The sequence below is a fragment of the Nycticebus coucang genome, chromosome 9, assembly GCF_027406575.1.
Source record: "Nycticebus coucang isolate mNycCou1 chromosome 9, mNycCou1.pri, whole genome shotgun sequence".
NCBI lineage: Eukaryota > Metazoa > Chordata > Mammalia > Primates > Lorisidae > Nycticebus > Nycticebus coucang.
In genome coordinates this window covers 13,933,912-13,950,542 of record NC_069788.1, presented here as the reverse complement: position 1 = coordinate 13,950,542, position 16,631 = coordinate 13,933,912, and the positions used below count along the sequence as shown (strand labels likewise).

Genomic DNA, 16,631 nt, shown 5'->3' with positions numbered 1-16,631 from the left:
ATCTAGAACTAGAACGAAGGTAATATGACAATTAGATGAATACGGACTATATCTCTAGTAGTCTGAATTTCAGGAGATGCCATAATTTTTCTAATTTTCAAAAAGAGATTATTTTATATTCTATTGAAGCATAATTTCCAGGAAGCCTTGCCTAAGTCTTTAAGTCCTCCTCTTCTGGGTTTCCAAACAACCTGGGCCTAACCTAATTTTAACTGTTGAGCAGACCTGTTTTTCACGAGCCAATCTCTCCTTACTAGATTGCAAACTCCCTGAGGGTTGAGTCTTAATTATCATTGCACCCCTTAGTAATAGCGCAGTGCTTGGCACACACCCCCAAAATAATGAAAAAATTAGTTGAATTGATCTGACCTTTTCCAAAGGCTCACCATGATCCTTGCCAACTTCCTTTAATCTCACATCTTCAAACAGAGGCATAGAAGATCAGTTTCTTACTAGATAGCTTTGTTCAAGCAATCCTTTCCCCTTTACTCCTCCCCAGCAGTACCAGCACACATACCACTTCATTAACTTTCTGGAGTCATTATCTCCTGGAAGTCTTTCCTAACTCACTGCCCTCTCCTCAATCTAAATTGGATTAATGTTTCTCCTCTGAGCTCCAACAGCTCCCTGTGCATATATCCCACACTACGCATGTCACATCACAGGATAATTATGCAAACACTCCACCCAAGTTCTGTTTTATTCATGTTGGTATCTTCCAAGATTAGCACACTGCCTCACACATAGTAGATGACACAAAAAAATGTGTTTTTAATAAAAAGAACTTGGAAAAGGGAAAATCTTGGCACAGGGTGTATTTCAGAATTGCACGGATGTGGTAACTCAAGAAACTGGTTGTTCAGCATATTTTTCCTAAGACACAGTTATAACCAAGAGAATAGAAAAAGCTTTTCAATTTTGAGGTTATAGCTCAAATCGAAAAACAAGCAATAAAAACCCTTTTGGAAAAGTTAGCAAAATTGTAGTGCTATACAAGGGTCAGATTAGAAATCAGGAAAGCAAGCCATTCACACAAAAACGAATAGAATGGTTATCACAGGGTAACAGGACACCCAATCATATTAAAAAGTAACTACACAAGCATCATTTAAACCACAGAGGTTTAAGTATATTCAAAATCTCTCCCCTTCCAATGACCTGGGCTGTAAGGCATCACCATTTAGTACCAAATGAGTACACAACGCTTTTTCCTATTTGTTATTGTGGTACAACATGCATGAAATTTACTGTTTTTACCATTTTTAAGTACACAGTTCCGTGGCAGTAAAGTTCATTCACACTGTTGTGCAACCATCACCACTATTCATCCTCCTAATTAATTTTTAACACAGGAAACGCAATTTTCTTCCTTTGATGCATTAGTAACACACTGATTTTCATGCACCACAAAAGGTTCCGTTGGATTAGATTCAGAAACAGGAAAGGGTGAAATACTGTAAATCAGTGAAGGACTCTCCTTCATGGGCTTGTTAATGGAATTTAAGAGTTAAAGAATTTACTTCGTCAGCCCCCTCCCGCCCTTTTGGGCGTTAAAAACCAAGAAGCAACCAGATCGGCACCCTCATTTAGCCAAAAACGCAACGACTGTGCTCGGAAAGGCAGCTCTCCCGCCTCAGCGCCGGTCTCCTGCAGCTTCCTTTCCCACTGCACAAACTGAGTAGCGCAAAAACTGGGATCTCTACCCAGGACTGCAAAGAAGAAATGAAGAGAGAAAAGAACAAACATTGTGAGAAAAACAGCTGAAATCTTAGCGCTCCCTCTTTTTGCCCTTCCCTCGTTCCCTACTCCTCGTCAGGCTCCAAGTTTATTCCCTCGCGCATTATATTGACGTAAACTTCCAGTTCTCGCGGGAACTTGGGAACGGGAGCTCGGTAAAGCGAACCAACCTCCAGAAATCTCAGTTGGCGCAGGAGCTGGAGCCGCGGCGGAGGCACCCCCCGAAGGGCGGGGCGCGAGGCTTGAAAGGGGCGGGACCTAGCTCCGAGAGGGGAGGGAAGGGGAGGGAAGAGGCGGGAGGAGGAGGTGAGAGTGACGGGGGCGGGGCCGCGCGGCCGGGGACCTGTTGATCGCAGGTATCGCCGACTGGTCCGCGCTCCCTGGGGTCTGGCGCGACTGCGCATGCTCGCTGGCCGCGCTGGGCCAGTAGCCGAGCGGTGGTGACGAACCCGCTCTTTGGTTGCGGTGGTTGCGGTTGCTGCGATGGCTATGTGAGGGGGCCCGGGACGGGATGGTGCTGACCCGGGTAGGGCCGGATTCTTCCAGCTGGACAACTAGCTCCTCCGTCCGACTGTCGGGGGAAGAGGCCGAGTTGGGCGAGAGGTGAGCCCCTAACTGTCCCCTCAAGCTCCCTAGCTCCCGACACCCACGACCCCTCCCTCTGTTCCTTTTTCCCAGGGGCCAGGCAGGAAGCGGCCTCCTCCTCTTCGGGTCCCGCTCGCTCCCCGAGGCCCTTCACCAGACTGTTGGCGGTCACCGTCCGGCCCCGGCCCGCTGAAGGTCGGTGCGGACGGCGGCGCAGGGCGCTCTCTGGGAGGCGAAGGGCCCAGGCGCGCCTCTAGCCCGGTGCTCCCAGCCGCCTGCGCCCCTGCGGCGCGTCCCTTCGCCGGCTGCTCCTGAACCTCACGCCTCCGGTGTCACAGCCTTCGCTGCCCTTCGCTCCCTGCTCCACCTTAGTCGCTGTCTTCTTGTTTGCCTCCCTTCAGGAGTCCGGCTTTTTCAGCCCGCGCCTCCCAACGCGCCTTTTCGCCCAGGTGGCCGCTCGGTTGAACCTTTTGCTTCCCCTGATTTCTTCCCTCTTGCTGCTGGGCTTCTCTAGCCCAGATGTGCCCTGCCCGAGCTCCTTACCCTCGCCGACCACGTTTCTCACCGTTACCTCCGCAATTTCTACGTTGGCTTTCTTTCCCTGTCATTTTCCTCCTTTTGGGAGTTCTCTTTTGTTGGTTGCCGTTTGTAAGTTTTGCTCTGACATGGCTTTCCACTAGCGTTCATTTTTACTCTGCCTTACCTTGGAAACCCTCGCTCCCTTAGCTCTCTTTTGGTAGGGACCCTATTTCGTAGCTTTCTAATGGCCCCCACTTCTCCCATCCTTTTCCATGCTAGTCCCAGTTCTCGTTTCTCTTCTTGGTTTTTTGTTTTTTTCTCTTTCGCACACTCTTTTTTTTTTTCCTGTTTCTGCAGGTCGACCTCTTAACCATTTCGTTTGCTTTACTTTTTATTAAATAGTTCTAGCATACTCTTCTTTAATAGTTTCCTCTGCTTTATAACTAAGCTAAATTATCCACTCAGTATACTTAAGTTCAGCTTCCAATTTCTTTATCTTCTTTCTTCACCAGTTGGAAACATCTTCAAAAGAGTGACAGTAGTAATAATCCTGTTAACACTTTCTGATTAAAGATTTACTTTTTAAGAATTAAATTTACCTGCCAGAAGCAGCATCTACTTCAAAAACCATACACAGTTAAGATTTGTTAAGGATTAATCTACAAACATATGCTTAAGTTTTAAAACGTTCTTGCTCTCCAATAAATGTAGTTGTCCAAGAGCTAATCTTAAATGAATGGCATTTTAACAATTTATTTTATAAAATTTATTAATTTGACATTTTATACATTTGTTATTGTAGTTGGTTGCATCATTTCCCTGAGAGTCTCTGTTCTATTCAATAAATGCATACAAATCTGCTAATTTAAGAATACAATTAGTGTGCTTACTGGAGGAGAAATATTTTAGACTAGAAGTATTAAATTTTTGAATTGGACAAAAAACTTTCTGTGTTTTAAAGATTCCCTCTCCCCCGCATACTAGATTGTGATCACGATTTGGCTTAAATAATACTTCTCTTTCTATAAATAAGGATGAAGTATCTTACTTTGAAGGCATCTGTTGAAGCAATTACTTTTCAGTAAAGTTTGCCTTTATTCTAGGATTGAAGATCAACTGGATTATGTATTTCATTCTGGAATCTCGAAGCAGCCCACAAAGAGTAAATTCTTGCTTACATCGTCTGTGTCAGGTAGGAATTAAGTTTTTCTGTTTTTGTTTTAAGAAGGGAAATAAACACTGAAGCAAAAAAGTCTGGTTTTTTATTCGAAGTGATTTAAAGGGTAAAAGTCGCAGGCATTGGTGTCACTAAACCACATTGCTTTTAGACAAATTAGCAATCCTGTGTGGTAAGAGGTGAATTTATCTTTTGAGATTTTTTTAAAAAATTATTTTTTCAAATGCAAATAGAGATAATTGCTGCTTCTGAAGAAAGCTTGCCCTTCCTTCCTTAAAAGACGGGTCTTTTTATTTTAGGTAAGTATTCTTTAAAAAAAGTGAATGCCTACAAATTCTTCTTAATACCTTTAGTGAATTAATTCCTGTGCTATTTTTTTTTTTTACCGAGGATTCACGGTAACAGCAGACACAGGACTAGAAGTCAGAAGATGTGAACTCTTGAGATGACTCATAATCTCAGTATGTAGATTCCATTTAACCTATAATAACTCAGTGTCTCCACCTGTAAAATGTGGATAATAAAAGGTGGTCACCCAGTCATCTCTCAATAGCAAAGTAATCCCTAATCATTTAAATACACTTAGGGCCACCACAGATAAAAAACTGCTATAAAGTACTTAATTTTTATCTCTTTAATTTTAGACTACATAATAAGAGTAAATTGACTACTTAAATCCCAGATCAAATTGGGACTTAGATCCTTTTTTTTAATTTCAGACATATGTGAAAAGTCTAGTAGGATGCTAGTGAACTATGACCTAGCTTAGGTTAATGTTCATATACAGTGAAACAGCACTGCAGCATGGAAGTAAGACACATGAGCCCTTTGCTGAAAGGAGGTGTAAGAGTTCTGTATTTGGGTACCTCCCTAATTTTCTGTTCTCTTCTGTTCTTACTTTGTTTACTATAAATACAGATACATGAAAGTGGGAAGTTGTTTAGTACATGGAAAAGGCAAGGATTTCCTTTGCTTTGATTCTAGTTATTGAAAACCTGCTTAAAATTGAGTTTTTTGATAAGTACATGTATGTGTTTAAATGGATGGAGATGAGATCATATAGACTAAAGTGAGTAGTGTTTTTATCAGCGAGTCCTTTGTATAGAAGAAGGTTTATAAATGAATAGGAATAAAAACCTGAGTGATGTTACAGGAGAAAGCTTTCTTAATGGACTCAGTGGTTTTTCAGAAAAGTTAGAACGCACAAGTTATTGGGCACATGTAGGTTTCTCAGAAGGAATAAAGTACAGCAACTCCTAAGTGGGTTTCACCATTTTATTTTTAACAAATACATACTTGGTTATAAATGATGTGCTAAATTTAAAATAAGAATTACTCTCCTTTTTCTTAGCAGAAATACAAAGATACCAAGCATGTTAAATGACAACCCTTTATTTGGGAGTTCTTATTTTCATGAAATAAACTTTATGAACTATATCTCAACTGAGAAACCATTCTGAGAAGAGTATAGTATCTTTCCTTTTGTAACATTAGGTCTCTGTCAGATCACCAGAATATCACCAGAACACGTTTCTGAATTATAATATACTGTACAAGTCTGGAACATTTCCTTTAAGTGTTCTGAAATGTCTTTTTGCTATATAGATTTTAATGTAATCTGAAATAGGATATTTCTTTATTGAAATCCCCTTGAAGTTGCCTTATAAGACATGGCTGATTCGTTCATGATTGTTTTTTGATCAGTCGTAACTGTGACACCTGCTCTTTGATGTACTCAAATTGCCAGTAAGTCACAGGCTTACATTGGAAATACAGCTATCTGTAAATGTCTAAGCGGCAAGGTCAGGGCTTATGGCAGTCACAATTTAAGACCTTGGAAGCCTATATATATCCTTTACCATCACTTTTGTCTTTTAGGAATTGAGAACCCCAGATTTTTAGAACTCTCTCATCCTTACTTTAAGATTGAAAATTAGTTTTGTCAGGGAGATAAGGTTAGGACGTAGGCTTGTCACCAGCCCCTTTTGTAATCATTTTGTCAAACTATAATAATAGTGTAAGATGAAAATGCTTATAAAGGGCCAAATTTTGGTATTAGTTTTAAAGCAGTCCTCTAGGCAGGAGGGAGCCTGAGAAATGTCAATAAAGAGTAAAATCAGGGGGCGGTGCCTATGGCTCGGTTGGTGGGGCGCTGGCCCCATATACCGAGGATGGTGGGTTCTAAACCCGGCCCGGCCAAACTGCAACAAAAAAATAGCCAGACGTTGTGGCAGACGCCCGTGGTCCCAGCTGCTCTGGAGGCTGAGGCAAGAGAATCGCTTGAGTCCAGGCGTTGGAGGTTGCTGTGAGCTGTGTGATGCCACGGCACTCTCCCTCCCGAGAGCAATAAAGTGAAACTCTGTCTGTACAAAAAAAAAAAAAAAGTAAAATCAGTAGAAAATTCTTTACATGAGTAGTTGAAATATTCACTGGTGTTTTTCTTGGTTATCCCCAACACCTTAAGAATATCTTAATTAGAAGCCACTCCATCTTCTTTAAATGAAAATATTTTCAAGCCATGCAATTGAAACTTACAAAAAATAGCCTATTTCATTGAGTTGTGTTATTTTGAATAGACATTTCCTCAAATAAAACCATCTTTTTTTTTTTTTTTTTTTTTGGCCGGGGCTGGATTTGAACCCACCACCTCCGGCATATGGGACCAGAGCCCTACTCCTTGAGCCACAGGCGCCGCCCAAATAAAACCATCTTTAAAAATTGATGAAAAATTATAATGTGAGCTATTTATTGACCACCAAGTCCATGCTTAGTGCTTTGTATATATTACTTTTTTAAGCCTTACCTTTGAGCTAGGAATTAGAAATACTATTTTCAATTGATGAGGTTTAGAGAGTCTGAGTTAGAATCTAGGTCTGTCTAATGTAAAAAAATTGCTGCTGGATTAAAAAAAGCAAGAAAGCATGGGATATCAAGAAAATATTGTTTCTTAGAATATTTTTCAGAAATATTATTGTAATTTTTTTTTTATACTGGTTCTGGAGCTTTGTTTTATGTTGATATAGCCAATAAGAAGAAACATTTTGTAAACTGTTGGGAAGATCCCAGAACTAGGAAGTACATGATGACTGCATTTTTTTCTCAATTTCTGTTCCTGTTAGGAAGAGTAACTAGCTTTTGTTTAGCTATTCTAAAGTTGTTAGGTGTATATAATATAACATGATACATTCAAAGGCATTCTGCGTTTCTGGCAGGTTTGTTTTACAGCATACATACGTTCCTTAAAAGTTTGTATTATCAGGGGTAGCTTCATAAAGTGTCACATAATGAGCAGTAAAAGTTTTCTCTGTTTATTTTTTACTTTGGTTTCTTTACTCATGTTCTTAGTGAACCATAGGAATACTTTCAGAGATTCTTTGTTATGTTTAAAAATTACTTTTGCTATGAATTTTTAATTAACAGTTATCCAGAATTAACACTGTTCTTTTTTTGTGAATGCTTACTTAATGTGTCAGTTATAAGATTAGTAATGCATCTCCCTTTTGCTAAACACATTTTAAAGACATTGGAAGAGAACAATTTTTAACTTTATAGGTGTGCAGTGTGAGAAATTTGAGAATTTCATAATTGGGAAATAGGATTAATTACATGGGAAATTGAATGTAGTTCATTTAATATTAAGTATAATATTTTCATTAATGTTGCATTCTGATTTCAGTTTTTCTTTTGGTAGGGGCACGTTTATCTCATAGCTTGATGATCATTGAATGTGTTTCCTATAGCAGTGCTCAGGTGTGGACTTTAAAATTAGGCAGGTGCAAATATAGGCTATGGAGTTTGACGCATTTCAGGTTTTCTGTTCCATTATTTCCTTACTTTGTCACCTAGGACAAGTTATGTAACTTTCTGCTCCTTAGTTTCTTCACCTATAAAATGGAGTAATAATAGTTCTTTGAGATTTTTGTGATAATTACATTAAATACCATTATTAAAGCTACTGGTGCTACAGGAGGTAAGCCAAAGCATTTTGAGCGTTTATATTTGGTTTTTATTTTATATTGTTATTTGGTATTATCAATAGAAACTTATAGCTTTTTAAAATATAACTTGTCTATTAAGCTATTCTTACTATTCTTTGGAAGACCTCCTTCTCTTCCCCAAAGAAAAAAATTAGTAAGCTATTTTTTCTTAAATATTTGTATAATTAATGCAATATGGCATAGACTAGTCCTCAATAGTTCATTTTGATGAGTGAGGAGAGGTGACAGAAGTTTCTAGATAAGTGATTTTACTTATTTCATGTGTCCTTTTTATTTTAATGATTCTAATAAACTCAGCTTTGCTGTGAACCACTTTTTAAAATGGGAGCTGTTACTGATGAAAGTTGTAATGTTCATGTGAATGATCATAAGGCAAAAAAATTTTAAAAGTGATCTGAGTGGGGTGATCTTCAGAGTCAGGCAAGTGATAGGTGGGTTGGCCAGTTTAGAACAGGTTACAATCCTGTGATTCAATATGTTTAGCTCCTGCAGGAGGCAACTTACAAAGATAGGCAGAGTGTCAGGGGCTCAGCCAACCAAGAAGGGAGTTGAATATAAATCAGGAAAGAAGACCATACTGTGTATGTTCACACTGAACCAGCCAGCGTAGATGTAACCAACTCAGGTGACCGGAATTTATACTAGGTAGCTGCAGACTGTTTCAGTTTATTGCTGTGTGGTCTGGCTTGGTCAAGATTAGCTGAAAGATTATAAAGGCCAGAGCTATGTGGGTTTGGAGTTCTGCTATCCCATGGGTGAGTGGGACTTAGGAAAGGTAGCACCTGAGTATACCTTCCACCAAGAAACCCGTCTTTCTACCCTCCTTAGTCTGGTACAGAACATGACAGTTACAGGAATCCTTTGTTATTCACAGGGTACCCCTATTTGGGTTTCCTCCTTATTCCTTTAGAGAAGTCCCCCAAAAGAGAAAAATTAGGCTAGCTAGTATTAAATGTATTTAGTTAACCTTTTAGTTCTAGAAAATTTCTCTATTCCCATCATATTCCTATTTAACATACTTGAATTTAATTATACCTTTTACATGTTCTCGCCTTAGTTGGTCCTGTATCCACATGGTCAGTTTCAGTTCCCACATATCTGCAGTACTGTGAGCCCCTTCCCTACTGTATGTAAATCTGCTGTTCCTTCATTTGATGTCAATTCTCATATGTCTATCTTACTGTGAGTCACTACATTGAATGCATGTTTGAAGTGTATATACAATGTGGCCTCTAAATGCAAATTTATTACATTAGTGTTCAGCTAAAGAGACTGAATTTTTTCCTACAGCTGGAAGAAAAAGTGATTATATTGTATTTAATGACTGTGATATAGCAGTTGCTAACATGGGGACTTGCTAAGGGATTTTTAAGGCAATTTTTAGGCAATTTTTGCCTTATGCAGTGTCTTTTAGGCATCATTATTTGGACTATCCTTTTTATGGGCTCTGAGCTCATTTGTCCCATGGTTGCTGACTTGGGAGTAGAATTCCAGAACTGGAGTTGTTGCCTCCAGTTGGTAGAAGTGTCCTCTTAATTCCTTAGGTTGACAAGCAGAGTGCCTGTTCAACTCCATTACTCTGTTTTAACAGAAAGAACATGCTCAGGGCAAATATGAGTTCATAATTGAAGAGTCAAGGCTAGTTCTTGATTTCTGTGGGAGAATCTGATTGTCTCTGTGGTCTCCAGCTCATCTTGAGGGGACACTGAGCTGGGCCTCTTAGTTTCTGCTGTTTCCACATCCTCTTCTAGCTCCTGCAGTAGTCATGAATTCTGACTGCATTGAAGGTGGTTAGCTCTTGGTTTAGGGTCAATGTGAAGAGTGCAGGAGTATCTCATTTTTCCAGATATCCATGCCTGAACCTTCATTTGTGGATATTTGATGTCTCTCAACTGATCTCATACCTGTAGTCTTGGAAGGTAGACATGGTGTTATGTACTGAGCACTATTTCTGAAGCAGTTACTACACTTTTAGCAGTTAAAGGGATAGCTTAGTATGCCTAGACTGTGCTATCCAATAGAAATATAAAGGCCATGTAATTTAAAATTTTCTAGTAACATTTAAAAAAGTAAAAATAAATAAGTAAAATTAATTTTAGTAATGTAACCCAATATATAAAAAATATTATTTCAAGATGTGATCAATAGAAAAACATCTTAACAAGGTATTTGCATTCTTTTTTATATTAAGTCCTTATTGACGGGAAAGAAGTCATACTCTGTAAAATAATTTATGGATGTTTATTCTGAGCCAGGTTTGAGAACCATAACCCACAACCACACCCTTAAAGAAACCTTGAGCAAGTGGACTCACGGTGTTGGAGTTATAGTTTGGTTTTATACATTTTAGAGAGACAGGAATTACAGGTGAAGCCATAAATCAAGACGTGGAAAACATACATCAGTTGGGTCCAGAAAAGTGGAACATCTGGAGGCGGGAGCTTATAGGTTATGTAGGTGTGTTTCAAGGTTCTTTTTTTTTTTTTTTTATTGTTGGGGATTCATTGAGGGTACAATAAGCCAGGTTACACTGATTGCAATTGTTAGGTAAAGTCCCTCTTGCAATCATGTCTTGCCCCCATAAAGTGTGACACACACTAAGGCCCCACCCCCCCTCCCTCCGTCCCTCTTTCTGCTTTTCCTCCCCCCCATAACCTTAATTGTCATTAATTGTCCTCATTTCAAAATTGAGTACATAGGATTCATGCTTCTCCATTCTTGTGATGCTTTACTAAGAATAATGTCTTCCACTTCCATCCAGGTTAGGACGAAGGATGTAAAGTCTCCATTTTTTTAATAGCTGAATAGTATTCCATGGTGTACATATACCACAGTTTGTTAATCCATTCCTGGGTTGGTGGGCATTTAGGCTGTTTCCACATTTTGGCGATTGTAAATTGAGCTGCAATAAACAGTCTAGTACAAGTGTCCTTATGATAAAAGGATTTCTTTCCTTCTGAGTAGATGCCCAGTAATGGGATTGCAGAATCAAATGGGAGGTCTAGCTTGAGTGCTTTGAGGTTTCTCCATACTTCCTTCCAGAAAGGTTGTACTAGTTTGCAGTCCCACCAGCAGTGTAAAAGTGTTCCCTTCTCTCCACATCCACGCCAGCATCTGCAGTTTTGAGATTTTGTGATGTGGGCCATTCTCACTGGGGTTAGATGATATCTCAGGGTTGTTTTGATTTGCATTTCTCTAATATATAGAGATGATGAACATTTTTTCATATGTTTGTTAGCCATTCGTCTGTCATCTTTAGAGAAAGTTCTATTCATGTCTCTTGCCCATTGATATATGGGATTGTTGGCTTTTTTCATGTGGATTAATTTGAGTTCTCTGTAGATCCTAGTTATCAAGCTTTTGTCTGATTGAAAATATGCAAATATCCTTTCCCGTTGTGTAGGTTGTCTCTTTGCTTTGGTTATTGTCTCCTTAGCTGTACAGAAGCTTTTCAGTTTAATGAAGTCTCATTTGTTTATTTTTGTTGTTGTTGCAATTGCCATGGCAGTCTTCTTCATGAAGTCTTTCCCCAGGCCAATATCTTCCAGTGTTTTTCCTATGCTTTCTTTGAGGGTTTTTATTGTTTCATGCCTTAAATTTAAGTCCTTTATCCATCTTGAATCAATTTTTGTGAGTGGGGAAAGGTGTGGGTCCAGTTTCAGTCTTTTACATGTAGACATCCAGTTCTCCCAACACCATTTATTGAATAGGGAGTCTTTCCCCCAAGGTATGTTCTTGTTTGGTTTATCGAAGATTAGGTGGTTGTAAGATATTAGTTTCATTTCTTGGTTTTCAATTCGATTCCAAGTGTCTATGTCTCTGTTTTTGTGCCAGTACCATGCTGTCTTGAGCACTATGGCTTTGTAGTACAGACTAAAATCTGGTATGCTGATGCCCCCAGCTTTATTTTTGTTACTAAGAACTGCCTTAGCTATACGGGGTTTTTTCCAGTTCCATACAAAACGCATTCCTATCAAAATACCAACATCGTACTTTCAAGATTTGGAGAAAATGATTCTGCGTTTTGTATGGAACTGTTTCAAGGTTCTTTAGCTGACAATTGGCTGAAAGAGTTAGTCTATGTCTAAAAGACCAGGAGTCAGTGAAAAGGAATGCTTAAGATAAAGGGTCTGTTAACTAGAGACAAAATACCGGTACTTGATTATACTTTTTAGATGTTCTCGCCTTAGTTGGTCCTGTATCCAAAAGGTCAGTTTCAGTTCGCACATGTCTGCAGCAGTGTGCCAGTCAGTGATTTGTTCTGTGTATTGAGGTCCTGCTGGTAGGTCTTGCATAGCCTTAGGCCTGTTAGTGAATCACAGAGGAGGTCTCTAAGAAGGGGGGGAGGCATGCCACTTAATCAGTCATTGAGTGGGGGAGCCTTAAGCTATTATTTGAGCTCACATCTTTAAAGTCATTGTATACTTCTACAGCGTATCTCAGGTCCCACTACTTTCTTTTTTTTGTACTTTACAGTTTTAATGATTAAAGTGAAATGTAGTCCTATCAAAACAACAAAGTTATATTTAATGAGGAAGTACTTTATACTGATTCAGTGTTTGGATTTAAATTTATATTAATTTAAAATGAAATAAGATTAAGAGTTCAGTTTCTCAGTAGTCACATTTCACTTGTTCAGTAGCCACACTTGTTAGTGGCCCTCGTGTTAGAGCAGCGCCTAGAAGACCGAGAATGTCTTTAGATTAATGACCTTATTTCTCTGAGAGTAGCTGTCAGATTGTTTGCCGTATCAGGTTTGATGGGCAGAGAAGTCCCTTCTTGTCTCTCAGGACATTAAGTATTGGAGTTGTTTCCTGTTTGGAGTTCCCCTCTGGCTTCTTTGGGTTGGAGTTTGTAGTTGACTCAGCTCAGTTCTCTTAGTGATCAGGATAGGGCTTAGGAAGGATCCCTATTTGCACAGACCTCCAGATGATTTTAGTTTTATGCCACTTTGCCAAATCCAGGGGAATGGAGTGAGTAATTCGGTCTCAGGTGAGTCAGTTGATTCCTGTAGCTTCAACATTTGAGGTTAGAGCAACATGTTCTGAGCCAGCCATCACACTGTGCCAGAAGGCCATGGAATTTTTCACGTTTTGATGGGTGCAGAGAGTTCCTGGCAGTGAAGTCTCCCATACTTCATCTGGGTAAAAGGAAAGAAACCCTTTCTGCAATTTCTGTAGTTCTTGAAAGAGGACAGACCAGGGTTTTTCTGCTCATGAGTGGCTTAATAATCTGTGTAAGTCAGAGACTTTTTTGCACTGTTAAGCACACTGAATGAATGTGCTGTGTTGTTAAATTTGGTTTGAAGTACACACGTTTTGTTTTGGGCTTTTAACTAGATGGTGACATCTAAAATTAAGATTTCACCTTTAGAAAAAAAATACTTTCAACTTCCTCTCAAAATTTGGAAGCTTCTAGTCTTGTTTAGGCAGCAAGGATTTGCTGGAGGCAAGTAGCCAGGTATCTCAGAACATGTTGCTCCCTACAGCTGGGAAAAGAGGAAAAGAGGAGTTTATGAGAAGAGGAGCAGACAGAGATCCCTTTTGGTTCTGACATTCCTCTGAATTTTTCTTTCCTTTCTCCTTTTTACATACTTTCCTTTCCCTTTAGTTCCTTCTTTGAACTTTTTCTTCTACGAATACATAGAAATAGCTTTTTTTTCCTTTTTTTTTTTTTTTTAGAGGGGTAAGGGAGATAAAAATCAGTTTTATCAGCAATACTGTGTATTTATCTGTACATGTATTTTTCCATTTAGGAGAAAACAAAGGAATGGATTAAAGGAAAATGAGAAAACAGCAGTAGAACAAAAAGCAAAGCAGGGTACAGGAGTTAAGGGTGGAAGAAATTCTTCATAGGCAGGCCTTGAGCTTATACTGCTGAAGGAATTTTATCACCAAAGTTTATTCATACATGTTCTTTTTCAGTGTATCACTGTAATAATTCCTTTCTCCAAGTTTAAATAGATAAATAATAGTTAATATTTGAGATATTAAATATGAATTTATTAAATATTTTTAAAATATTAGTTGTGTACCTACTGTGTACTAGATAATGGGAATACAGCAGAGAACAAAGCAGTCAGAATATTCTGCCTGCATGGAACTTACATTTTAGTGAAGCAGAAATAATAAACACTAATAAATAAAATCTTAGTATATTTGGTAGAGATAAGTGCTGAGTTAAAACAAAAGGAGGAAAGAGACAGAGTGTGCGAGGAGCAGAGAGGGAACTATTTTAGATCGGTGGCCAGGAAGGGCCTGATTGAGAAGTTGACATTTTGAGTCAAGGCTTAAAGTTGGTGAAGCAGTCATGTGGATATCTGGAGAAGAAGAATGTTTCAGGGAACAAAGAGTGCAAAGGCCCTGAGGCAGGAATATATTTTTTGTGTTTGAAGAATAAAAAGGAAATAAGAATTATTGAAGTGGGCAGAGGTATAAGACATGAGGTCAGAGAAGTTATGTGTTATGTAATGTCATTTTATAGGCCATATCAAGATAATTTTACTGAATAAGATAGGAAGCCCCTGAGGGTTTGAAACACAGAAGAGAGAAAGAGGCTGCCTTTTTTTGAAAATAGCCTGAAGAAGGGAGATATGTTAATTAGGGTATAGATTAAGTATAGTTGCTATAACAGATTCTCAGCAGTCCAGGGAAGTAAGATGTTCAGGAATCTGGAATCCTTCTATCTTTTCGCTTTACCATTCATTCTTCAGGGCTTCATCGTAATCTGTGTGATTAAAACTAGGTCACTGTCAAAAAGGTATCCCAGCCTATAAGGAAGGGAGGCAGATGAAATTCGGAGCAAAGAATTTCCCTTTAAAGAAATTTCCCTTCCATTCCTGTCTCACTTCCATTTATATTCCATGGATAGGATCACAGGCATTAAAGGAGTTGGGAAATTTGGTTTCCCAAAGATGGGGCAACCTCTTGGCTAGGAAGAAGAGGATATAAATGATACAGTCTGCCACATTCTGCCACTTTGGCTACCTAAGTATCCGTGTGCATCTTTCCACCTACCTACAGAAAACACTCCCACCTCCCTTTCTCTAGGGAGACAAACCAAGGTGCCATCCACTTGTTCCATTAATCTTAGTTCATGGGGGAGGTACAGTGCTTTCTGTCAGATCTGCAAGTTCAGTGACCTATAAACAAAAATATAGTTACCTTCTTCTCCATCCCTCCCATACATACCCAACATATTGTGGTGGATCAGAAACAGGAAAACAGTCATAAAATCTCCTGTTGCAGCCCCTAACACCCTATACCCCATTGCCGCAAGAAGGAAACAGGTAAGACATGGATAGAAGTACAAGCTTGCAAGAGGTGGGCTAACCATAAGTGCAGGGTAGACTCAAGCAACCTGATGGTTGAGGGGAGTATTAGACAATGACAGATGCTTAAGGATCGCCTGGGGCTCAGGCTCTCTCCCAGACTGACACCTGCGGATGAGTTGCCTGAGGGTCTACCCCGGAGCTGCAAATCATCTCACTCAGAGGCGGTCTGGCTCTCGGTGTCCTCTACATCCTCCCATTTGGGAAAGCAAACAATGAGAAACACTCTGGCTGAGAACAGAGCTGGGCAGGACAGATGAAGGTCTCACGCCTTGCAGTGGAGTAGTACCTTCAGTTCTGCTTTCTGGTGAGAACGCCTACGTTCCTTGTATTATGAGCCCTATCTTTGTTGTATGGGTGTTTCTTCCTTACTTTAACCTCCATGGCCACATCTGAAGTTGGTGTTGAAAGTTTGACCATTTTGAGGGTGTACGGTTTTCATAGCCTGCTTCCTGTTACTGCAGGTTTGCCAGCTGGCAAGTTACACAGTCACAGGCTTTGCAGGTTAGCTTTATAATTTCTTTGACAAATACAATTCTGTTGAAAACATAATAGGATTCTTATGTTTGTCTCCATTCAGTTCTGTGTGCCAGTAATTATACCCAAGTTCATTTCTATATGAATGGAGACAAACAATAGTTAATGTGAAATTGTGAATGAAAACAGATCTATGAAACTGTTTCCTTCATTGTCATTGGAGACTTGGAAATAAGGGTAGGTGGGAGGGGGCTAAGGGACGAAAAGTTACTTAATGGGTATATTGTATACTATTCCAGTGATGGTTACATTAGATGCCCAGAAATTCATCACTACAAAACTGCACCTGTATCCCTTAAATTTATAAAATTAAAAAAATAAAATACAGCTTATTTCTAAATCATAGGGAAAATGCAGTTTTTTAATATAAATTGAATAAGTAACAAAAATTTCCTTAAAATAGACTTTATAAATTTCTACAATGTTGAGATATTGTTTCTTTCTCATAGGGGGAACAATATATTTTTAACAACAAGAATCATTTCCTGGAAGTACAAGATTGGTTATTTAATAATGTTAAAGTGAAATTTTAATCAGCACAGGTAAGAATATGACATTTCTTTTGCATTTAATTCATAATAGATTGGAATATTTGCAAAATTTCTGTGAAAAACTGTTTCAAGAACTGAGAAGGGGCTGAGATTTTGTCTTACTTGCAAACTAACAACTTAACCTGGCACAGTGCCATGGATGTTGCAGAAGACACCAGACTCATGTATCAAAGACAAGTATGGTTTATACTCCCAGC

At 39.1% G+C, this 16,631-nt stretch overlaps 1 protein-coding gene across 6 annotated transcripts in view; it reads left to right on the top strand.

The window, feature by feature from the left end:
- The first annotated feature begins 2,042 nt into the window (after positions 1 to 2,042).
- Positions 2,043 to 16,631, top strand: part of FAM135A (family with sequence similarity 135 member A) — a 103,834-nt gene continuing 89,245 nt past the window's right edge. For 3 of the 6 annotated variants that reach the window (XM_053602238.1, XM_053602236.1, XM_053602237.1), the window contains exons 1-3: positions 2,064 to 2,340; positions 3,945 to 4,033; positions 16,333 to 16,425. The gene's annotated coding sequence lies outside the window, so the exon portion shown is untranslated. Of the gene's footprint in view, positions 2,341 to 3,944; positions 4,034 to 4,251; positions 4,318 to 4,408; positions 4,480 to 16,332; positions 16,426 to 16,631 lie in introns of all 6 variants that reach the window. The other 3 variants (XM_053602234.1, XM_053602233.1, XM_053602235.1) reach the window with 3 other exon arrangements.